Genomic DNA, 25,494 nt, shown 5'->3' on the forward strand with positions numbered 1-25,494 from the left:
CTCTTTTGATTATGTTCTTCATAGTGTTCATGCTTTGATTCATGCATAAGGCATTGTGTTGTTATTTGTGTTGTTCTTTGTATTGCATGTATGTGTGTCGAGGTTGTTTGGGAGGGATCTTATCTTGTTCTTGGATGTCATTCTTAAGTTTTTCTTAAATTTTTGAGGAGATTTCATGGGGATTGTTTTGACATTACTCATCTTTGGATAGGGAAGAAGTGGCCAAGTATGGGGGAAGGGTCTTAGTTGGACCTCAATAGTGTAGAGTCTCCTCTCATGGTGAGAAGAGGGAAAGAGGGTAGGGTGTATGAGCCCCTACTTGTCATCACATACTTTGTATGAAAAATTGAATTCTTGTGGAAGGAAGGAATGAAAATCCTTGTTGCATTGGCCTCGAAAGGGCATTTGTAGAAGAACGGAAGTTCTTGAATTTTAGCCTCGAAAGGGCTATGTTATGGTATGGTGATTGATGTCTCCTATTGAGAAAATCCACCTCCCCCCTATTTTGGTTCAATGTTGAACCTATTGTGCAAAATCAGGTTGGGAATGCATGCTTGAATTGTTCATCATTTTATGTTGTTTTACCTCCATGTTGGTTCTTGTCTCTCCATGGTTACCTTGGTGCATTGAAGATATTGGAAAAGACCTCTTGTGAAGGACCTAGAAGAGATTTCATTTGAGTTGTAACATTATGTAAAAAAAAATAAAAAATGTATTTAATTCTTTGATGTATTGGCAAGGATATTGGGTTTTCTTACTGGTTCTTTCCTGATGGAGTCTTGAACCATGTTGAATAATAGAAAGAAAAAAAAAAGTATTGTTTCTTGCTTAAGAGAAGCTTCGTTGTATCATTAAGATGTTCTTTCAATAAGTTCTTTCATTGTAGTTTTGATCTCTAATAAAAATTGAATCTCATGGCTGTTTAAAATGTTGTATTGTATTATAGTGAAAATTATTGTGCAAGCATATAAGATAAAACAAAATTATGAAAGTGAGCATTTTGCTCTCTGAAATTTGTATGGTAAAAACAAAATGCCCCACTACTTAATACTGTTTAATATAATATTCCAAAGTGTTCATAAGAATTTTCATTCATAAAATAAAATAAAATAAATAAAAATAATAAATAATACAAATCATTCAATCTCATAAAGGTCTGACAGGTACAGACATATCCTTTTACACCTAGCTAAGGGAGTTATTGAAAATGATATTAATTGTTTAAACAAACCTAATGCTACCTTATCCCTATGCAAACCACCTAACAACCCTCTTGTCCTCACTTCATTAAAAAAAAAAGCAACCCTTGGTTTCAAAAAGGGCGCAAGTTTTGGGGACATAGAGAAATAAGTCATCTCAAAGAAAAATCGAAATCAAGAAGATACTTAAGCAATTAATGCCTGCACTTGAGACCACCCTCTTTTCCTCCCACTTTAATCTCCATTTGGTGGAGGAAGCTTGTGAAGTTGGTAGACCTGAACATTTCCTTTTCACTGTACCTTCCAAAATCTTCTTGGGCAGTGTGTAGTGGGGCATGGCAATTTTGATTGGTGGGAAACTTGTTTGATTTCTTCCAAGCTTACTCCTCCTTCCATGCTAGCGCACATTCTCCTTAGGAAGCAAAGTTTGCATCATGTGAAATACTCAAGCCACTTGGTTCATGTGCTATCCTCTCTAGCTTCTTGGTTTGCGCTTTGGGAATGTATTGTGGAAGGAGATTACATTGATTAAAGTCTTCTCCCACCTTTATTCCTCTTGGTCGCCACATCATACTACAGAGTGGTCAGCGCTGGGCAGGTTTTGGGCAGAGTGCCACATCTCCTCAAGTGCTAGGATCATGGGGGGGAAAGGGTATTTAATGTGTTAGTTGGGTACCACATGGGGAGTATGAGGGTAGGGGGTGTTAGGGATTTGGGGTTGGGAATAACATGGGTAGATTTAGGATAGTTTAGTTTAATTTAATGTTAGTACTTTGTTGTAATGTTAATGTTAGTAATTTTTAAGTAATGTTAATTGTTATAAAATATTATATAAGTTAGGAATGTTAATGTCTTAGTTATTTATTTAGATTTATTTAATTTTAGATGTATCATGATTATTACTATTAGAAAATTAGATTAGTAAAAGTTTTAAGCCTTAAAATATGATAAATATTAGAAATTAGATAGTTCATTGTTTTGTCTAAAATGTTTTAGTAGAATTTAAAGTTAGAACTTGTTAATGTAATGGTTAAGTAGATATGATTTAAGTTAGTTCTATTTTTAAGTAGTTTAATTAATATAGTTTTAGATATTAGTTAATGGTTAGATCAGTAGTTGTTTTATTTCATTAGATAATAGTTAGTGTTCTAAGTTAGTATTAATTTAAGATAGTTCTTAATTAGTTAGTCTTTAATTTAGTATCCTTTGTTATAGTTGTATTTTATTTTATGTTATTAATTAGTTTTATATAATTGTGATTTAGTTAGGTTAATTTTAGTATTGGCATTATTAATGTTGGACTTAAATTTATAATAGTTTTAAATAAAGTTTAGTTTAACTTATAGATTAGTATGAATTAAATCTAGTCTTCAATTTTAATCATAAATGATAGATTAATATAAATTAGATTGTTATAAGTATGTTGGAGATAATTTTAAATTAAAATGTAGATAGTACAATTGATAATAAAGTTTACCTCTTATGTATATGTATATCTAAGGTTAGTTTAGATTTTGGATTAAAATTTTAAAACGTAGTTAGCATGAGTTGAATAGTTAAATTTAATTGATCTTTTAGAGTTTTAAATTCTCTTAATGTTAGTATTCTAGTAATTGATAAGTTTTGTTCAGGATAGATTATGAATCGAGATGTAATTATCTTAGAATGAACTTGAAAGAGGTTAATTAATGACATTAAGCCTAAAGTAAATGATTAAATTTGTAATGTCATTCAAGTTATTAAGTTGATGGAAGGGACTAATTAATTAGTTCGTTATAAGGTTAGTGGTATGTTGATCATAATTAAAGTGATGTTAAACAAGGTTATGTAATTAAGAGATAGATGCCATTTTAGCTAGTAGACCATTTGATGTATCGAATAAGTTGTTGTGTTAATCTATTGTCATCCTTAGGAGGTAATATTTTAAGGAATGATTAAAACAATTGAAGGATTCAGAGTTTAGTTAAATGGAATTAGTCATTTAATTTAATTAATTGAATTACTAAGAAACATTAAGTTCACCCAAACTATCTCTTTTATGATAAGTTTCAAACTGAGTTGTCACCTCTTCATATCAATGGTGAACTTATATCTATCTTCAAAGTACCTATAGTTATCAGAATTTTTAAGTTGCTTGAACAATTAGTTCCATTATAGTTAAACATCTAAAATATTTTACGATCATATTATCATATTGTATCATAGTTCAAAAAAAATTTGTGTGTGTTTTTCCCATATATATTTGGGCACGACAAGTTTACTATATTCTATAGCAATAGGCTTCCTTTATCGATCACCAAAAACACTCATTTCCATGACTTATAGCTATATCTCCTCCTTTTCGATAGAAGAGTTTGCTATATTCTATAGTGATAAGCCTCCATTATTGATCACCATAAACACTCATTTCCATGACTTATAGCAATATCTCCTCCTTTTCAATAGAAATATCTCCTCATTTTCAATCATGAAAAACACTCATCACCATGACTTATAGCGATATCTCCTGATTTTTGATAGAAGAGTTCACTATATTCTATAGCGATATTTCCTGCTTTTTGATCACCGAAAGCACTCATCACCATGACTTATAGTGATACAACATCTCTATCACTCATCTCTATAATGATTATATTTGGTTTCCATTTGCTGATGGTCACTGCATGTTATAGCGATAAGCCTCCTTTATTTCTCATTGCTATATTATTTTTGTAGTTTCTTCACATAGAGATAAAAGGGATCACTATATGTCATAGTGATATAATTTCATCATTGCTCATTGCTATGTGAATATTAGGATTTCTTCATATAGTGATAGAAGATTTCACTATATTCTATAGTGATATTTCCTTCTTGTTGATAACCAAAAACACTCATCGGCATGACTTATAGCGATACACCATCTCTATCACTCATCATTGTAATGACTAAATATGGTGAAAACACAATAAAGATATAGTGATCAACAATAAAGTAAGGAGATCGCCATCATATATAAAGATTATTGCTAATTGAAATGACAAGGTTTCAGCTTTGGCAATTAGCAATGAGATGGAAGTTGTCAGTATGATATGTAGTGATTATTGGTGATCGAAGAGTGAATAGATGTGCTTTGGTGATAAGTGATGAAGTTGTTGATAATTGGCTAATAGTGATATGTAATTTTTGTCATTAATGGAAACACATGATGTGCATGTTTATAGGAAACCTCGGAAATATAGTGTTCAGTAATCAAAAAATTGTCTAAGTATAGAATTTGGTTTACAAAACTGTATTTTTTTGTGCATAACTTGTTGTAGATGTCATATTATGAATAGTGAATTTATATGGAGATAGTATACATGTTGGCGATGGTGTGTATAACCTCAAAAGTTTGTATAGACTGTACAAAATAGAGATAATCATGTTTTGATGAAGTAGGACAATGGAATTGTTTTGTTTACAAAACAATTACTTGTCCAATTAGGGCCAACATCCTAGATGTTTACTCTAACTTGGAAAAGTGAATTGTGGTCTTAGGCAACCTATTAGTAATTTGTGCAAAGGCATGGCATTTATGCAAAGGACATTTTGAGATAAGATTGTGAAGTTGGGGTGGAAACATAAAGCTGTGTCACCGTTTGTGATACCATAGGGTATTTCGACCGTAACTGTTTTGGCTGAAACAGTTATGGCCAAAATAGTTTCGGCTGAACATACATGGCAGTGTCTCGCACCTACGTGGGCTTTATCGTTTCGGTCAGAACCCTTTCGGCCAGAACAGTTCTGCCCAAAACCCCGCAACATAATAAAACCGCTGTAAACCTCTTGCAGCTATCATTTTTACTGTTGCAATTCCTAGGTTCTTGGAGAGTAGCTCAGGTGTTTCGGCCGTAACGGGTTAGTGGTTTTTTTCTCCCTCTTTTTCTTTATTTTTTTAACATGTTTTTGATTAGTAAATGTTAATTGTACTTAAAGTAGTAGTTTTTTTCCTATTTTGTGAGTGAAATATTTAGAATTATTTATTTTTTAATATATTTAAATTATTTTAATTAATTAAATTGTTTTAAATTATTTTAGATTGTTTTAGAATGGTATTTAAATTAATTTGTTAGCAAAAATGTAGTTAAACATGAGATAAAAATGTAGAAAAACATTAGTTAAAAGTGTAAAAAAATGTTAGTTAAAAGTGTAGAAAAACATTAGGTAAAAATATAGAAAAACATTAGGTAAAAATGTCAAAAAAACTAGTTAAAAAATATAGAGAAACATGAGGCAAAAATGTACAAAAATATTAGTAAAAAATGTAGCAAAACTTTAGGGGACATTGTTCAGTTTCTAACATAACTTGATGGATCTAGGTGAAACAATAATCTCTTATGGTGAAATTAATTTTGACATTAAATACACCTTCTAACATAACCCTATATTAACTACAATCATAACCTATACCACATTCTAACCATAACATAGGCACTTTACTAACCGAAAGAACCACACTAAGATATTCATGATGTTCATTTTAACAACTAGTTATTGTTAGGTAATAATGAGTCTTACATTATCAAAGAACACATTAAGATCAATTAAATGATATGTTTTTAGGTACGTTATCCATGCATGTGTGTCTTAAGGGACATAGGAGTCATAATAGGTCATACTATTTTTATAGGTTCTAATAAGTCTTAATATGTATTATTAGGATATAATAGGTTTTATTAGGTAATGATGATTCTTACATTACCAAATGACACACAATGACCTCTTATGATACATTTCTAGGTATTTTTATCCATATATATGTTAAGGGGACCTAGTGACTCTCACTAGGTCATTCCATTTGTTAGACGTTCTAATAGGTATTCATATATTTACTAGCACATAATAGGTATTGTCAAGTAATAACGAGTCTTACATTACCAAACAACACATTAAGATCACTTATGATACATTTTTCGGTACGTTATCCATACATGTGTGTCTTAAGGGGAAATAGGAGTTGTAATAGGTCATATTATTTTTCATAGGTTCTAATAAGTCTTAATATGTATTATTAGGATATAATAGGTCTTATTAGGTAATGATGATTCTTACATTACCAAATGACACATAATGACCTCTTATGATACATTTCTAGGTATTTTTATCCATATATATGTTAAGAGGACCTATGGACTCCTACTAGGTCATTATGTCCATTGTAGGTTCTAATAGGTATTCATATGTTTACTAGCACATAATAGGTATTTTTAGGTAATAACGAGTCTTACATTACCAAACAACACATTAAGATCACTTATGATACATTTTTAGGTACGTTATCCATACATGTGTGTCTTAAGGGGACATAGGAGTTGTAATAGGTCATACTATTTTTTATAGGTTCTAATAAGTCTTAATATGTATTATTAGGATATAATAGGTCTTATTAGGTAATGATGATTCTTACATTACCAGATGACACATAATGACCTCTTATGATACATTTCTAGGTATTTTTATCCATATATATGTTAAGGGGACCTATGGACTCCTAGACTAGGTCATTATGTCTGTTGTAGGTTCTAATAGGTATTCATATGTTTACTTGCACATAATAGATTGACCTTACTATCAACCTTAATAAAACTATATCCCATTTACTTTATTTACATTCTTAACTCTAATTCAAACTACTAAATTAAGTCATGAGTTCTAAATTGTAAACTAACATTTGCTAACTAAAGTCATTTAGTTATCTAGTAACAAATTTTTCTATCCCTATGTCCTAACTCTCATCTACACTGCCCATAATCATCAAAGCATTTACATCAAAATATAGAATTTAGTCAAGAATTATATTTTTTTATTGCATATACATGTGTACACTTAGTTATCATTTAATCAAGAATTTTTTTTTTTTTTTTTTTATCGCATATACACATGTACATGTATGAATATTTATTTTTCACGTTTGCATGAGCACGTTACAATGTAATTAGATATGGTCTCTAAGATAATTTGTTTAAAAATACATACATGTTACATGATTGAATTTAGCAGCATACATTTATGTTGTGTATTTATATGTACGTGTGCTTCAAATTAAACTTAACTTTTAATTATTTTAATTTAAATACACTTGTATGTTTATATTTGTATATATATATATATATATATATATATATATATATGCATGTGCAGATCTCTAGATATTTATAACTCTTGTAGTTTCACATTCATATCCTTGTATTTATTTTCATATATACATTATGGCATCCGATTCTGGGGATCATGCTCCTGCATCCTCAAGGGATGCCAGTGTCTATGGTGGGGGTTAGAGTGTTGAGTCTGATATAGCACGCAGATCGACCTCCTCCACTCATGATAGACAACAGTTATTTAGAGATATAGTTGTGAGATTATCTCGTGCTATGCAAGTTTTGGATACCTCACTTTCCTCTTCTATCACCCTCCCTAATAGGGAGAAGGTTACAACGATGCAAGAGGAGTTATTTCGTATGATTCAGATTGTTGAATCATACAACCCTTTTGATGATATGAGCATTGAGACATTTTATTCTTCTTTATCTCATAGTGTCACTGGCACAATGAAGTACACGCAGATTGACATTGAGGTTTCCACCGGCATGGTGAAATCCATGTTTCCATCTTATACAGATCATCACAGAGTCAGAGGCTACTCTGCGATGAAGTGTACTGATCCACTCATCGCACCATTGATGTATCCTCATTAGTTGGTCACTCATCATAGATGACCATAGAAGGATGAGTTCCCTCTAAATTTTTGCAAATAATTGTTTGCAAAATTTCATTTACACTACGATGTTGACTATATAGATTATCCAGGGCATGTTGGGTAGGGTCAGGGGAGACTTTTTGATAGATTTAGACCCACGAATACTCCTACGGCCATTAAAAAATGGGAAATGGTGGGTCCAAACCTTTTGGTTATGCCAAGAGGTCCACAGATGGCTGCTGCAGGTGAGAGTGTTCCTGATGACACAATTAGGACACAGATTTTTTTGAGCATCACCACTGTCGCCACATAGTTACATGAGATTTCTTCTAATTGGTGTGGTAGATATATGCTACGGTCTCAAGGTACCGCTCCCATAGCTGCATCATCTAGCACACCTGTTGATGATGATTATGGAGTTGCGGACATACCTTCTCCAATAGACATTTTTGCAGTCTTAGAGGTGGATGCATTGCATAATTTGGCATCATATTTAGCATCTGATCTTTTAGATGCATATCAAGCATTATCTACACTCTCAAGGATTCCACTTCATGACATGAGCTCTTAGATTAGTTATATTTTGTCACGTACAACAGTCCTAGAGGATTCACAGAGGCATGAGGACATTCCTGCACCTTCTACTACTCCTGCTACTACACAGGCCCAAGCTACAACACCAGCCTCAGCTACTTAGGACCCTACAACATGCCCCCCCTACTTAGGATGTCAGTGTTAGATAACCTGGTCTATTTATCTCCATGCTTTCAGATCAGGACTGCACTATTGACTTGGATGCTGATACTATTTTTTCATTACATGATTCAGATATTAGTTAGATCAACAGGGCATTACATAATGCTACGATAAATATCTCTATATGTTTAGATTTATTTTTATTATGGTAAATAATATGTCTATATATTTAAATTTATGTATATGTGTGTGTTTTTGTATGTGTTATAGGGTTTGAGTGATAGTATGTTACATTTTTATGATTTGCAAACACTGACAGATCCTACACATCGTGAGTCCTAAGTATGTTACAATATATATATATATATATATATATATATATATATATATATATATATATATATATATGATTTATATACATGTAGATCTTGATATAATTTGTCTGTATACATAATTAAATGGTCCAAGTTATCATTTGACACAGGGTTCAGATGCAGCTGATAGACCCTTTTGGGGACAAGGCCCAAGATCAAGAGGGGGGATGTAGTTGATTATCATATGCGGCCTTTTATTTTATTACACACATGTTATGTCTAGATGCATATTTATATGAACACTTTGATGTTTTATATGTTATTTCCAGATACATACATTTTATATGGACACTTTGATGTTTTATATGTTATTTTCAGATACATGTTTATATGGACACTTTGATGTTTTATATGTTATTTCCAGATACATGTTTATATCATGGACACTAAATGATGTTTTATATGTTATTTCCAAACATTTGATACGTGATCTATTTTTATACATTATATATGGATACATTATATTCTCCATATATATGTACATGTATGTTATTGATCTTTTAATGTACACGTGTATCTTATTGATCTTTTAATGTCTTAATCTTTTATGTAACTTATGTATGTGTTATGAACATGTTTCTATATGTTATTCATCTTAATGCCTTAATCTAAGTGTAATTAACTATATAATTTTAATGGTCCATGTACATAAGAATATAACATATACATGTACATAAGAACATATAAAGACTATGATCACCTAGAAAGAATGCATGAACTATAACATTTAATTAATAAAAGTTAATATACATATGTATATGTTTTCAATATTCATGTTTATACATACATGTTACTATTTTTAATACCTTAATTTAAGTTTAATTAACTATACTTAATGACATGTCTTAATATAAGTATAATTAAGTTCTATATATTTAATCTAAGTATAATTAACTATATTTAATGTCTCATGTATTACCTATATTTAATGACATGTGTCAAGTAAAATTAACTATATATTTAATCTAACTATAAATTAAATAAATTTAATGAATTTCCTTAATCTAAGTATAATTAACTATATTTAATGATATACATTCTTAATTAACTATAATTAATAACATTTAATTAATAAAATATAATGTATGTAACATGTAACATAGTACATATAACATATTCATGTAAGAACATATAAAGAGTATGACCTAAAGAATGCATGTTACAATATATAATTAGTAAAATTTTATACATGCAAGAACATAATGATTATATACAAACATAAAGAATGTATCATATAAGAAGATATAAAGATTATATGTACATGAATACATAACAACATTAACAATCATATGTAAGAAAACATAAACAATGTACATATAAATACATACAAATACTAAAAGGGTTGTCTTAAGGAGAGGTCAGGTGAAAGGTGGTACTAAGGGGATGTTCTAATAGGTGGTCTTAAGGGCAGGTTCTAGTAGTTTTCTTAAGGGGAGGTCATAAGAGGTGGTCTTAAATGAGATATCCATGTTGAATTTAAATAAAAATAACAATACATGTCTAATTTTGCATATCCAAGATAAATGATCCAATGTAAAAAAAATTATAAAATAAATATCCTATCAATATTAAATATGAAAGTATAAGAGCTATACAGGCATAGCTCAACTAGAGCTCCACAATAAGTACATAGGTAAACTAGAGCTCCACAATAAGTACATAGGTAAACTAGAGTTCCACAAACAATGTATTGTTAGGATCCTCTCTACTTTTTATTATCTCTAGAAGTTTTTCATGTTCTTCAATAGAAAATTTCCACTTTTGATTTCCACGACGTCCTCTTCTTTGTATTGCTTCAAATTGTAATTTGGTTGCTATAACATGGTTACTGTAGTGTAAAACCTTTCCTCCAAGCTTGTATTCAATAAATTCAATACCACTATCAATTACCCTTGTTTGTTGATAATATGTTCCTTCAATAATAATTGATCCAATTGGATATGACTGTTGGAAATAATCAAGACTAACAAGGTTATTGAGAGGGGAGGGGTGAATCAGTGACTCTAAAACTTTAAATCAATTCTACATAATAACATATTCATCATTCATCCATCTAATCTACTGTATGCATGAAAAGATAAACATTTATAACACATGAACACAGAGATTTGGTGACCCAAAAACCTTCCAATTAGAAAGTAAAACTGGGGTGGGGATGATGCCCACAAAACTTCAATACTATAGTATAAAGTTGGCCTGTTAAGGCTTACAATGATCACTTCTGATGATCTGCCTTGTTAGGAGCAAGTAGGATTGATAGACCCACCTTGTTAGAGGATTTACAAACATACAATGAAGTATGCACTCTGTTAGGAGATTTACACAAGACTGTTAAGTCTACCCTGTTAACGGATTTACAAATTGATGCACCTGTTAGAATGAAGCAATGGATCTAGTTACAACTGATTGCTGATAAGATATTTTATGCTCTGATCACCTGATGTGATAGATATAACTTTTTTGCATTAATGTTGACCTTGCTGTATTCCTCTATTTTGCTACTGATTCGCTTTCCCTCTTCTCAAAATATTGCAATACAAAATCCCATCCAATTTCCTTATCATATATGTAAAAATGATATAATACATCACATGTATACCATTCCAATATTTACTTAACAAGGTCAGCTAAACACAAGTGAACAAAACCTTACCGAGTCAGCCAGATGGTAGAAAACTCAAGTTCCTCAAACTGACTCGATGACCTTTTGATACTCAACATCCACTACAATACACTGCATCATCATGCACTCGGTAAGAGTAGAGGCACGGTTCATACTGACCATTCTAAGTAGCTTGGAACTCGGTAACCATTGGTGACTCGGTGAATATTGTGTTACTCAGTAAAAACTGAATCCATTGACAACCTTCTTCACTTGGTAAATACTGATTCCTTCATTTACCTTGATCACTCAGTAATCACTAAGTTCTTTTTTTACCTTGATCACTCGGTAAACACTAAGTTCTTTGTTTACCTTGATCACTCGGTAAACACTAAGTCTTTCATTTACCTTGATCACTCGATAAACACTAAGTCCTTCGTTTACCTTGATTACTCAGTAGACACTAATTTCAACTGATGACTAGGTGAGCATAGAGAACTTGGTAAACACTACAAAGCTCGGTGACCACTAACTGCTTGGAGAACATTGTTCTGCTCGGTAACCACTATGAACTTGGTAAACACTGCTGAACTACCCATAAGTTTGGTTTCCAAAGGAATGCTCGGTATGAGCTCGGTAAGCATTCAGAATCAAATAAGTGTTGTAACTAATGAGAAATATATCATAATTCCAATAATCTCCCCCTTTGGCATTAGTGACAAAAACAATTATGAGCCAAAATTATATACAACATCTGACATACTGACGACTGATTCTGCTGAATATACATGGTTTCCTTACATATAACTCCCCCATACAATATACACAAGGTATTTACATGAGTTATATGACTTTTATTCACAGTATCTCTTTGTCCCTTTTGTACATTTATCTCACCAATATTTCTTCTTGAGTATCTCTTTCTCACCCTTTTTTGACAATAATGCCAAAGAATAAAATAATGTATTTACATAGAGACACCAAAATGTGAGATAAACTCAGAATGCACCTGGAGAATGAGTTGCAGAGTCTTATCCCAATTCTCTTGCAAGATTTTGCATGTGGATAGAGCTATTTGAACTTCTGCAGAGAGTTCAATCACATGGTCTGCAACAGAGAAATTGTTGTCATGGATCAATGTTTTTGAATGTGCAATGTGCTTCTGCATTGTATCCATGATGGGAAGGATCATATTCTGAATATCTAACAATGTAGATCGGATCCTTGCCTCTTCCCTCAACAATTCTGCCTACTTCTCTGACAAAAATTTGATCCTGAGGTGATGAGATGAGCTTGAATTGGGGTCAAGCTTTAGGTTTTGTGCACTTGCCTTCAGATCCTCATCTATCTAATTCAATTTCTCTCTTATCTCCTTAGTATATTCGGTAACATCACAAAGCTTAGCAAAAAGAGATGTTACATTATTAAAAGAATTTTCAATGTTGGCCAAAATTGTGGTTATTTCAACTTGTTTTATTGCTATATGCTGAGTGATGTGCTCAAGCACCTTATTATCAAACTTATTTTCTGCCTTCTCCATCAACTTTTCTTGACCGGAGGTATCTTCATTGAATTTATTAACTACCTCTTCTAATTGTAACAAAATGTGTTGAGAGGTATCAACATCAACACCTATAGCCTCAATAATAATATTCTTCGCTTCATCAATAATTTTAAATTCTCTATCTTTCTCATTCCTTAGTTGTTTTTGCTTTGCCTTCAGTTCTATGCACTGAATGAGCAATCTTATTTCATCAACTGAAGCAGTATCCGTATCTATCTTGGGAATGAAAATTTCATTATCCAAGTCTACATCCTCATCTATTATCTTGCCTATAAGCAGAAGTTTTAATGGAGTCTTTGGTTTTTCTGCTGTTCTAACATCTTTGCCTTTGAAAATAGAGACAATGGTTGATGAGGTTGGACTGGCTGTCAAAACTGGAATAGGACCAAATAAAGGAAGACTGAGAGAGGGGATAAATGTATCCAAAATTGATATACTTCCCAGAATTGATGTGCATACTAGAATATTCACAATTGAAGAACTCACTGGTGCAAAAATTTGTGCTAATGTAGCTAAAGTTGACAAAATTGAAGAGCAAACTGGAAAACTTACTGTACATACTATGGGAGGAATTGATACTTCTGATGTAGTGACTGCTGCAGTGGATGACTCAGTAACTGAAGAAGTTTCCTGCAGCTCAGTAGATGAAGTGCTTGGCACTTGTATTGGGAATACCTAGAGCTGGAAGGAGATTGGTGAAGATTGAGCAATTGATGTAGCAGTAGTGCTCACAATCTCACTAGTGGAAGTTGTCTCTATAGTAACAGATTTTGGTGGAGTGTGAGGAAGAGATGAAATGACTACTGCTGCAATTTTCATAGGGTCATCCTCTTCTTTGTCTTCCTCATCAGCTTCTTCCTTCTTTTCTTCTTCCTCCTTCTCCTTTATCAGATCCTGAAGATCTTCATAAGTTACATCCATGGAGATGGAATCATTACCTTGCTCATCATCACTGTCATCATCCTTGGTTTCAATAGGTTCATCACTTGGCTTATGCAGTTTATAAGTATCATTCCAAACATCAGTTGCATTCTTAACAACTAGTTCAATATTCTTTAATAATATGAGACATGTATTGAATCTCATATTCATTCTTCCTTCCTGATCCTTCATTGCCCTTTTGATTTCTGCATCTGTCAGGCTAGGTACCAGTTCTCTCAATTTCTATTCAAAAATGTCTTTAACAGTTTTCTCGGTGTTCTCCCATCTTACCTTTATTTTATCAAACAATATTACAAGAATTTGGGAGACAAATTGGTTTGGGGAGAATTTCCAAGTTCCCAACTTCTCCAATACTAGATCTTCAATTTATTTTTGTTCAGCAGGAGTCCTGGTTTCATACTTTAATGCTTTAAAGTTGCTGATTCCTGCACCAATCCTGAGTTGTTTTAGCCTATCTTCAAATGTGAGAGGAGGCTTGCTAAACACAACTTCACTTTCCTTTTTTCCTTTCCTCATTCTCCTTGTGAATACTGCCTTCACAGGCTGTTCTTCTGCAGATTCTTCTTCTCCTTCTTCTTCTCCACCTTCTTCTTCACCTTCTTCATCTTCACCTTTTCCTTTTGTGAGCATAAGAGGACCGGTTGTAGTTTTTAATTTGGCTATTTTCCTCTTGCCCTTGCTTATGGCCTGTGGTAGCTTGATTTCAAGCTCAATTCTGGCCTTAGCTTCTTCATGGGTTCCAAATTTTTTTTGCCTTGGGTCTACTGGCTCATTTACCAGTGCTTCTATGATATCTCTAGCTTCATCAATATTTACCTCATAGGGAAGAGGTTTCGCCCATGCAACTCGGGGTTTGATAGCCTGAATGCATACCTTGTCACAGTCAATCATGAAGCATACATCATCCTTATAATCTTCAACAAGCTTAGGAGGAATTCTGAATCTGTTATTCATCCTTTCCGTGAAGTCTTCAAAATAATTATCCATAATACTATCAAAATTTTCACCCATCTCTGCTACAAACTCATTTATTTGATACAAAATTGGAATGTCTTTCCTCCATTCTACTATTCCTTTTGATGGAAAGAATTTTTGTACATAAAAAAATAAACATATTAATAGAGATCCAAATTTATAGGGGTTATTCTTTGAAGTCCTTATGCTATCCATATTTTTATTTAGCTGTCTTAGCATTACTTTCAACAGATCAAATTCAAGATTTTTCTTTACAATCTTGAGGGCCAAATCCACAGCTTCACAAGGTACAATATTTAATTTGCTGGAACTGTATAATTTATATGAAATTATATGTATGTCAAATCTTAATTCCACATTAGGTACAGTGTTGACCTTTAAACCTCTACCATCCCACTCAGCTAGGGTTTGTTTTTGTAGCTCTTCCCAACCTAGGGTTTTGGTGGTTTTGGTTTTACTGAGCATAGGAAGATCCGTGATTTTGTGAATCATCTTCTTTGTTATCACTACGAGTTGCTCCAAACATAATTGACCATTATGCACCCAACTCAAGATATACCTAATCCATTTGGTTTGGAAGTTTCTAGGCATATGCGCAATATGAGTCAAGCCCTTGGTTTCCAGATGCTTGTGCTCAAGTTTGAGGGTTCTATCCACACATAACTCAGCTAGGGCATTGTCCATATCTAGTGTCCCTATATCTTGAACAGTGCATTTGAAATGAGTACGAATGTCATTTATTAGTAGTGCCTTTGGTGGAATCTATGATTGGGCTCCATGCAGGTTGAGCAATTTAGCTATGGCGAGAACGAGCTTGAAGCTAGGTGCTTTCCATTCCACTCCCTTCACAAGCATTTTAGAGCCTCTCTTTATCTTTCTGCTGTTGGTGCTTGCGGATGCCATTGCTGCTCGGTGAGTGAATGATTTCATAAAACAAATTCTTCTTTGGAAAATCACTTCAAATTGCTTGAACTCACTTGTGTGCTCTTGGAAATTTCTTTGCTCTGCATATTTTAAATTTGCAGTGAAAAATGAGATCAAATTCTGCCTTTTTGATGAAAAATTTGCCATTAATGCTTGGGTATGAAGGTAGCTGAGATGACCTAGGGTTTGTCAAATAGTCACCGACTTACTTGGTAAACCTTGCAACTCGGTAAAGAAATAAAACCTTTCATATTACCGACCTAGCTCGGTTAAGTCTGAAACCAACCTTGCTCGGTAGATGCATCACAGTGAACTATGTCTTATATCTAGAATACTGATTTTCCATTTGCACTCCTTCATTCTGGAATTGCTTAGGATATTGCTTGAAGATGCAGTCCCTAATCTTCCTTGATGAGTCTAATTAGAAATGGTGGAGTCACCCACTTCTTGAGTGACATTGCCATCATTTGAATGTTCTGGCTTGGTAGATTTAGGAATCCATTGTTGTCTCATCTATTTTCGAATGCTGTCAGCTCTGGCTTTCTTTTCATCCTCAATTCTTCCTATGTTCATGCAATTCTTGGATATATGACCAAGTTCGGTACATGTATAACATCTTATAGTAATATCTTTCTTCCTTAGGTGATGCCTTGTACAGTTTACTCCAATGTGTCCATATTCTCCACAATAGTGACATCTGCACTAAGTATTGTAGTCCCAACCATATAATGCATTGACAATTTGTTCTGCTAGATTGAATGATTTAGATCTGCACTCAGATGCCTTGTGACCTTGTTTCTTGCATTTGTGACATTTGCCTTCAAATTTTGGTTTCTCTTTGCATTCATTGGCTTTGTGACCATGCTGATTGCAATTGTAGAATTTACCATTGAATTTTCCTTTACCATTGCTCCAACATCTGTTAGATGTATGACCTAACTTACCACAGTGATTGCAAGTAGGTCTTTGATTCTTTTGGGTACCCTATTTGGAAGATTCACCTTGTTCATTATATCCAAGGCTTGCTTTACCTTTTTGTCTATGAAGATTCTGCTCATTTTGCTGATTCAATTGATCCATATCTGTTTGAGATTTTATCATTCTTTCATTGACTTTCTTTTCAACATTTAAGTCATTTTCCAAACTTTCATTGATTTGTCTTTCAGATGTCAAATCACTTTGTAAGCTTGTATTGATTTGTCTTTTAGTGATTAAATCATTTCTCAAACTTTCATTCTCAGATCTAAGATTCATAATTTCTTCATTTGCATTAGATAGTTGACCTACAAGATCTTCATGCTAAAAGGATTGATTATTTCTTACCTCTAAGTCTTCATTTACCTTGTTTTTTTGTTTCAAAATTTCACATAGCCTGATGGATTGGATTTCTTGTTCTCATCTAAGCTTTCTTACTTCTTCCTGTAGTGAACCATTCTTTGCTAGGAGTTCCTTGATTGCTTCATTAGCTTCATTTGAACTGCTTGATGGTAAAAGTTTTTCAATCTTTTCTTCAATATACTGATGATCGTTCATTTGTCTTGCAAGTTTCTTCCTTCTTTTCAGAGATTGTGAAAGATGCTCATTTGCTTCTTTGAGTTGAGCCATGGCCATTTCTAGATCTAGCTTTTCATTCTCAATAGATTTTTCAAGTCTGAATATCTCCATTGTCCTTGATCTTTGCTCAAGCTGTCACACTTTATCCTGAGAACCACAATGCTCTGATACCAATTGCTGGAAATAATCAAGACTATCAAGGTTACTGAGAGGGGAGGGGTGAATCAGTAACTCTAAAACTTTAAATCAATTTTGCATAATAACATATTCATCATTCATCCATCTAATCTACTGTATGCATGAAAAGATAAACATTTATAACACATGAACACACAGATATGGTGACCCAGAAACCTTCTAATTAGAAAGTAAAATTGGGTTGGGGATGATGCTCACAAAACTTCAATACTGCAGTATAAAGTTGGCCTGTTAAGGCTTATAATGATCACTTCTGATGATCTGCCCTGTTAGGAGCAAGTAGGATTGCTAGATCCACCTTGTTAGAGGATTTACAAACATATAATGAAGTATGCACTCTGTTAGGAGATTTACACAAGACTGTTAAGTCTACCCTGTTAAAGGATTTACAAACTGATTCACCTATTAGAATGAAGTAGTGGACCTAGTTACAACTGATTGCTGATAAGATCCTTTATGCTCTGATCACCTAATGTGATAGATATAACTTTTCTGCATGTATGTTGACCTTGCTGTATTCTTTTGTTCTGCTGCTGATTCACTTTCCCTCTTCTCAAAATATTGCAATACAAAATCCCATCCAATTTCCTTATCATATATTTACAAATGATATAATACATCACATATATACCATTCCAATATTTACTTAACAAGGTCAGCCAAACACAAGTGAACAAAACCTTACTGAGTCGACTAGATGGTAGAAAACTCGAGTTCTTCAAACTGACTCGATGACCTTTTGATACTTGGCATCCACTACACTACATTGCATCATCATGCACTCGGTAAGAGTAGAGGCACAGTTCATACTGACCATTCTAAGTAGCTTGGAACTCGATAACCATTGGTGACTCAGTGAATATTGTGTTACTCGGTAAAAACTAAATCCATTGACAACCTTCTTCACTTGGTAAATACTGATTCCTTCATTTACCTTGATCACTCGATAATCACTAAGTTCTTTTTTTACCTTGATCACTTGGTAAACACTAAGTTCTTTGTTTACCTTGATCACTCGGTAAACACTAAGTCTTTCATTTACCTTGATCACTCAATAAACACTAAGTCCTTCATTTACCTTGATCACTCGGTAGACACTGATTTCAACTGATGACTAGGTGAGCACAAAGAACTTGGTAAACACTGCGAAGCTCGGTGACCACTAACTGCTTGGAGAACACTGTTATGCTCAGTAACCACTATGAACTTGGTAAACACTGCTGAACTGCCCATAAGCTCGATTTCCAAAGGAATGCTCGGTATGAGCTCGGTAAGCATTCAGAATCGAATAAGTGTTGTAACTAATGAAAAATATATCATAATTCCAACAATTATTGTTGATCAACATCTATAGTTCCTTTTAGCAACTTGTGTTTTTCTTTTGTGCATCTTAAAAGATAATAGTCCACATTTTTCGCATTATCTGGTAAGGCTTGAACTACAAAAATATCTCCTGCATGTATATAAAAATATAGATAAATATAAATTAATTTTAAAACAAATATACATGTATATTAATTTATATAAATGCATATATGCACACAAACCTGCCATAACTAAATTAGAAATGTGCTCATAATCAGATGAATATACAGGATCATGAATGTCAATGTCAATGTCACCATCTTCAAAAGGAGGCTTTCTAACTATCTCCTTCAAATCCCAATGTGAAACATATCCATTCACAATATTTTCAAATGCACTCACTAGATTTTCCTTAATGCAGTCATCACAAAAACATGTTTTTTGTCTTACTTTAATTACTGGAGGTTTATGGTTTCCTGTAGTCATCACTTGATGTAAACTTCTAATATCAGGAATTGTTTGACAATTGTAAGGATTAGATCGATCTATATCTATTACAAATACAAAAAATAATTGTCATATTTCAAAATAAATATTTAATTAAAAACTCAACTTGATTTGAAAAATACATTAAAAATAAATATAACTTAGTTCACCTTTCAGCTCCCAAAAGTAATGCTTATTGTATTCAATATCTCGAGTAGCAAAATGAATTTTGCACCATTCAACAATTTGATTTGCGCTCTCTATCCTATTCCCTATATGTACATACAATATGCATGTATATATAAAATTTAAAATATATGCTACTAGAGTATTAAACATGCACATTTAAAAAATGCATATATTTACTTGCAAGTTCATGTTGTTGAAGCGCACGTTTTATACATGCTCCTGCTCCATCATGCTCCCCTTTTCTATGTCCACTTTCAAAGAAATTCCATAAAAACCTAACATTGGTTCTAACCAATTAAATGCTTTTGTAGATTTGAATTGTCCTCTGAATATGAAACATGATAAGTATCTACAATTATCTATGTACACATATCAAATAGAAATAGACATGTCCAAATAAATATAAGTTAAAATAAAGTTAAATAAATGTGTAACTACTTCGTGTATACTAACCTGCACATCCATCAGACCAAATCCAATGCTCTAAAACATTTATTCCAAAATTTTTGAGATCTTCAGAGAACATTGCAAAACAATGAGCCACATAACTCCTATCATGAACTCTATCATCATTAATATAGAAATGAACCTCTTTGATGATGATGCATTCATTTTCATCCAATCTTTCTATCTTATCCACCTCAAATTGTGCATGTCTATAGGTTAGTTGCAAAAATATTGCAACTTGTTCAAAATGATAATATTGGCCTTGAAGCTCTGTATGAGGTGCAAATGTATAATTCTCAGAAAAATCTACAATTGAAAGTATACAACTAGGTGGAAAACAATTTTTGGAATCATGAAATTGTTTAGCTTGCCATCGTGCACCATGACAATGTTGGATATGTGGATATATCAATGGATGGAACTTGGTCATGAACTCATCATAATGCAATCGCTCTCCTTCAATACAATTTTTTTGGATTCATCTTGTCTCTTATTTTGGTATGTCTCATATTCATATCTCATCCATGAAACTAGTGTGGATTCATTAATATTCTCAACTTGCATAATTTTAGAAAATTTGTGTAAATCTCCACAATCTTCACACTGATTTTTGATGCATTGCACTTTGAATTCATCTGAATCTTCTTATTTATCACATAATATGGACCTCACAAATTGTGTTGTACTACTAGGGATGACCAAATTATGATCAAATACTACCATAATGTTTTTAAATGATTGCAAGTGTAGACCAAATTCAACATGATTTCTACAACAACAAGTTTCATGCATCTTATTTATGCATACAAAGGAAGGACATAAACTCTCAAACATTCTCTGACATATTTTAACATTTGAAAATTCTTGTTTGAATGCTTGAAATAATTCACTTTGAGTTATATCTATGAAATGTTTTGGATATTCAATTTTGGCCCCTATTTCTTGATCTTTAATTTGTATAGTATCATGCGTGTTAGAAGAAACACGAGAATGTGTGGTCCAAAATTCAATAACTTGTCTTTTTACATCTTCAAAAATCTTGTCTTTTTGAGGAATTCTACAAATATTCACCTAGTTATTCTCAATGTTATCATCTAGCATATTTTTCCTCTTGATGTATCTTTGGATAGTTCTTCTAGATATATGTAGCACATCAAAAAGTGCACATACCTATTTTTTATGTGTCAATTTTCTACTAGATATAGTAGTCATCAATGCTCTATGTGCATTACTCAAATCACCTCCTCGAGTTGTGTTGTCAATTTTTTTATAAGCATTTTGCAAGTTTTCAACTATTGTTTTATTAATATTATGCACATGGCTTTTCCTGTTATCAACACCCAACAACTCCAAAATAGGTCTCATATCTTTTCTCCTAAATAACTTGACAAATAATTGTGCCTGTCCAAATATACTTTTATCCTTGAAATATTCATCCCACATGTTTTGACAATGCTTTCTGATAATGTTATCATTTATCATATCTTTAGATGGAATTTGGTAAAAAAGTAGTTCTTCATCCAAATCCATCAATTTTTTTTATGTTTTCTAATTTGTCTCTATAAATAGAACTGCCAATTTCTTCCTCTTCATTACTTTCATTTTCTTCATGAATCTCGTCCTGTTCAAGAATTTCAGTAGGTTGGTTTTGATTATGTTTTATATGGCCTTTCATTTTGTCATCTCTTATTCTATCATATTTCCTTGATCTTTTCCTTTTATTGCCCATTGAATATTTCAATCTATAGAAACAAAATTAAATAAATTTAGATTTCACTAAAAAAAGCACCTTTAAAATATTTGATCCTTTGCAATATTGATTAAATCTGTAGAATAGTTGTTGAAAATTGGTTCAAAATTAATTGTCTTTTGAAAATCCTCTTCCAATTTTCACTGTTCTATATATTTAATTTTTAAAAAAAGAAAAAAACAATTTTATTTTATGTCAAACAGTGACATTAACCGCTGGCAGTTTAATCTACCGACAGGGGTTTTGGCCAGAACAATTTCGACCGAAACAGTCTGTGTGGCATCCTATGTGGCAGCCAAACAAGCAAAAATTAGAACTTCTGTAAACATCTCACTTTGAAGGCCATTTTGACCTATTAAATTGAAGGTTTTTTTAAAACTAAAAATATACTTTTGTAGTTCTCAGAGTTACAATTATGATCATATAATTTTTTTAAAATTTTGATTATGAATAATATGTTATAATTTGAAAATATTACAAGTAGGTATCTTAAGATTCAGGAAGATGTCTATTCAAAAATAAGCAAAAAATAGTAAATCATGTTAAAAAATTATTATTTTTTAATGATGCACTAGAGGAGAGAGTCTTCTTCAATAATATGTAATTTTTAAAAAAAAATATGTAGATTTGATGGAAAATTTTTGACGGGAGAAAAACACTATCAATTTCTAATAACTTTGACTTTGACCAGTTATAACTTCAAAAATTTTAGCTGAATTTTAATTTTTCTTTCTCGGTGCACTAGGTATACATGTCAACTCTAACATATTCCAAAATCAAACCAAAATATTACCATTTGCATATATTTGTTTGACGGGAAAAAAATCTATATTTTTAGTATTTTTTAAAAATTAAAAAATACACTTTAAAAATTCAAAAATAAATAAAATTTTCACTCAATTTAAAAAAAAAATTTTATAGACAGAAACTTCATCCAATTTTACACATTTCATTAGTTTACATCATTTTCAAATTCTAAGTACAAATGCCACTTTTATGTCGTTAAAGTTGAAGACTTTAAATTGTGATATCACTTCTCCTTTATAAAAGGTGACACAGGTTTGTGCTTTTACCCATTGCAAAGTGCTTGCAAGTGCTATCTTATAAGATTGCAAAGTGAGAAAATTTTTGTGAAAGAGATATATGCAAAGTTTTAAATGAGCTATTTGGTGATCCGAGGTCAAGTTGAAGACTAGAGATCAGACAAGGAAGGAAAATAATAGTGAATTGTGTGTTTAAGCAGTGAGCTCTTCTTGTAGTTGAAATTGCATGTTTGGGTAGTGGGCTCTTCTCGCATACATTATACCACAACTCCTAATAGGGTTGGAATCTCCTAACAAGGATTCAAAGTCTCCTAACAAGGACTATTAATACTAAATTTTCTCATTGACTACTAATAGGGTCCATCCTCTAACAAGAAAATTATATATCAGTATATTATCTAGTGGGTATCATCTTCACCAGGGTTTTTCCTTGGCCAGGGTTTCCCTAGTTAACAAAATATGGTGTTATGAGTTAACTTTGCGTATTGTTACTGTTATTGTTCAAGCATTATTTTATTGCTTTGCTATGCATGGTTTAAAGTAAGTAATAATAGTCACTTGGTGACTAACAGTAATCCCTATTTCTATTAGAAGCTTGGTGATTGGTATAGTTTATAGTGATGGATGGATGTAGAGGTATCACTGTGAGTTATAGTGATAAGTTGTAATCAATTGCTGAACACATTTTGTGCAATGGAGATATAGTGATTATCACAAATCAAAATGACAAGGTTTTAGCTTTGGTGATTAGTGATGAGATTGCCATGAGATATAGCAATTATTGCTAGTCAAAATGACAAGGTTTCAACCTTAGTGATTTGCGATGAGATGGAAGTTGTCGCTGTGATATATTGCAATTATTGATGATCGAAGAGTGAATAGATTTGCTTTGGCAATAAGCAATGAAGCTTGGTGATCACTATAGTTTATAACGATGGATGGGTGTATTATAAAAGAGGTATCATTGTGAGTTATAGTGATAAGTTGAAATCGAGTGTGGATCAAATTTTGTGCAATGGAGGTATAGCGATAGTGATGAGTGATGGAAGTATCACCATTGCTATAGCAATAGACATAAAATAAAAAATAATTTTCTATTTACAAGATAAGATATAGTGATTGGAGGGAGACATATTTTTATCACAAAGAACTATAGAGATCAAATGTTTGAATATACTTTTATAAGGTGTAGAGATAATTGTATGGAGTGACTTTTGATAGTCGGTTCATTTGTTGCAACGATAAAAAATGGCTTTATGTTTTGGTTCATGTGAGAGAGTAAATGCATGAATGCAGTATGTTTGGTAATAAAATAAAAAGGCAATCATTACTAGTTTTTGTTCCCAAATTTTCAGAAAGAAGATGGAATTGTTGTTTGACATCGAGATTTTATAGAGAATTATACTAGAAGAAGTTTTGAGAAGGTATTATGGAGACTTTTGGTTTGACACAGAAGAGGAAAACAAACAAGGTCAAATAGGACAAAGTTGAGAAGAAGATCTCATCGAGCAGATGGATTTTGTAGAATTTTGCAGGGAAGATATAGTGGTAACAATGTAGAATTTTGTAATTGGGAATAGGAAGGTGAGAAGTAATGAAGGTTACTAGTGTTAGATTTCATGCAGGATGAGTCTTGGAGAACATTTTTGGGTTTCAAATAGTATAGTAATGGTGCAGGATATAATGTGCTTAATCGTAGAATTTTTTGGTAAGATACAACAAGTAATAACATTTGGGGTCAGAATGAGATGAATGACAACAATGAAGGTATTCCAATGTCATTGGATTGGGCACTGAGGAAGATTCCACTGAAACATATTGAGGAGAAAAGACAAAGAAATAATACATACATACATACATACACACACACATACATACATACACACACACACACACACATATATATACACTGTATATATATATATACATATATATATATATATATATACATATATATATATATATATATACATACATTATATACATACATATATATACATATATACATATATATACATATATACATATATACATATATATACATATATACATACATATATGTATACACACACACACACAGTAGATTGGAGGAGAATTATCAATTACATATTTGGAGAATTGAAATAGGAAAGGCTTCATAACCTAGCACACATTCAGTGAAGAGTGTACATGACCCATCTATGACCAAAAGAAGCATGCATTAGTAATGTGATATTATATCAGACAAATCATTAGTAGGCCATAGTAGAATATAGAGATTTAACTAGAAAATAACAATTGGATAAGTACTATCTTATACACATCAAAATATATCCAAAACAACAACTTCATACACTTCTGAACTCTCAATATCAAACTAGTTCTCAAAATAGATTACCTTAAATCATATTAGACTTGGGTGTGGATAATATTATCTATTACCTCCCTCTATCAATGTATAAGGTGTTCATTAATAAATTCTAGTGTAAAGGAGTTCAAATTTGAATAAAACCAAAGGTGAACTAGAAAATTTCTATAACTAGTTATAT

The sequence above is a fragment of the Cupressus sempervirens genome, chromosome 2 (assembly GCF_028749045.1).
Source record: "Cupressus sempervirens isolate cs-2001-9-10 chromosome 2, ASM2874904v1, whole genome shotgun sequence".
In the NCBI taxonomy this organism is placed as follows: Eukaryota; Viridiplantae; Streptophyta; class Pinopsida; order Cupressales; family Cupressaceae; genus Cupressus; species Cupressus sempervirens.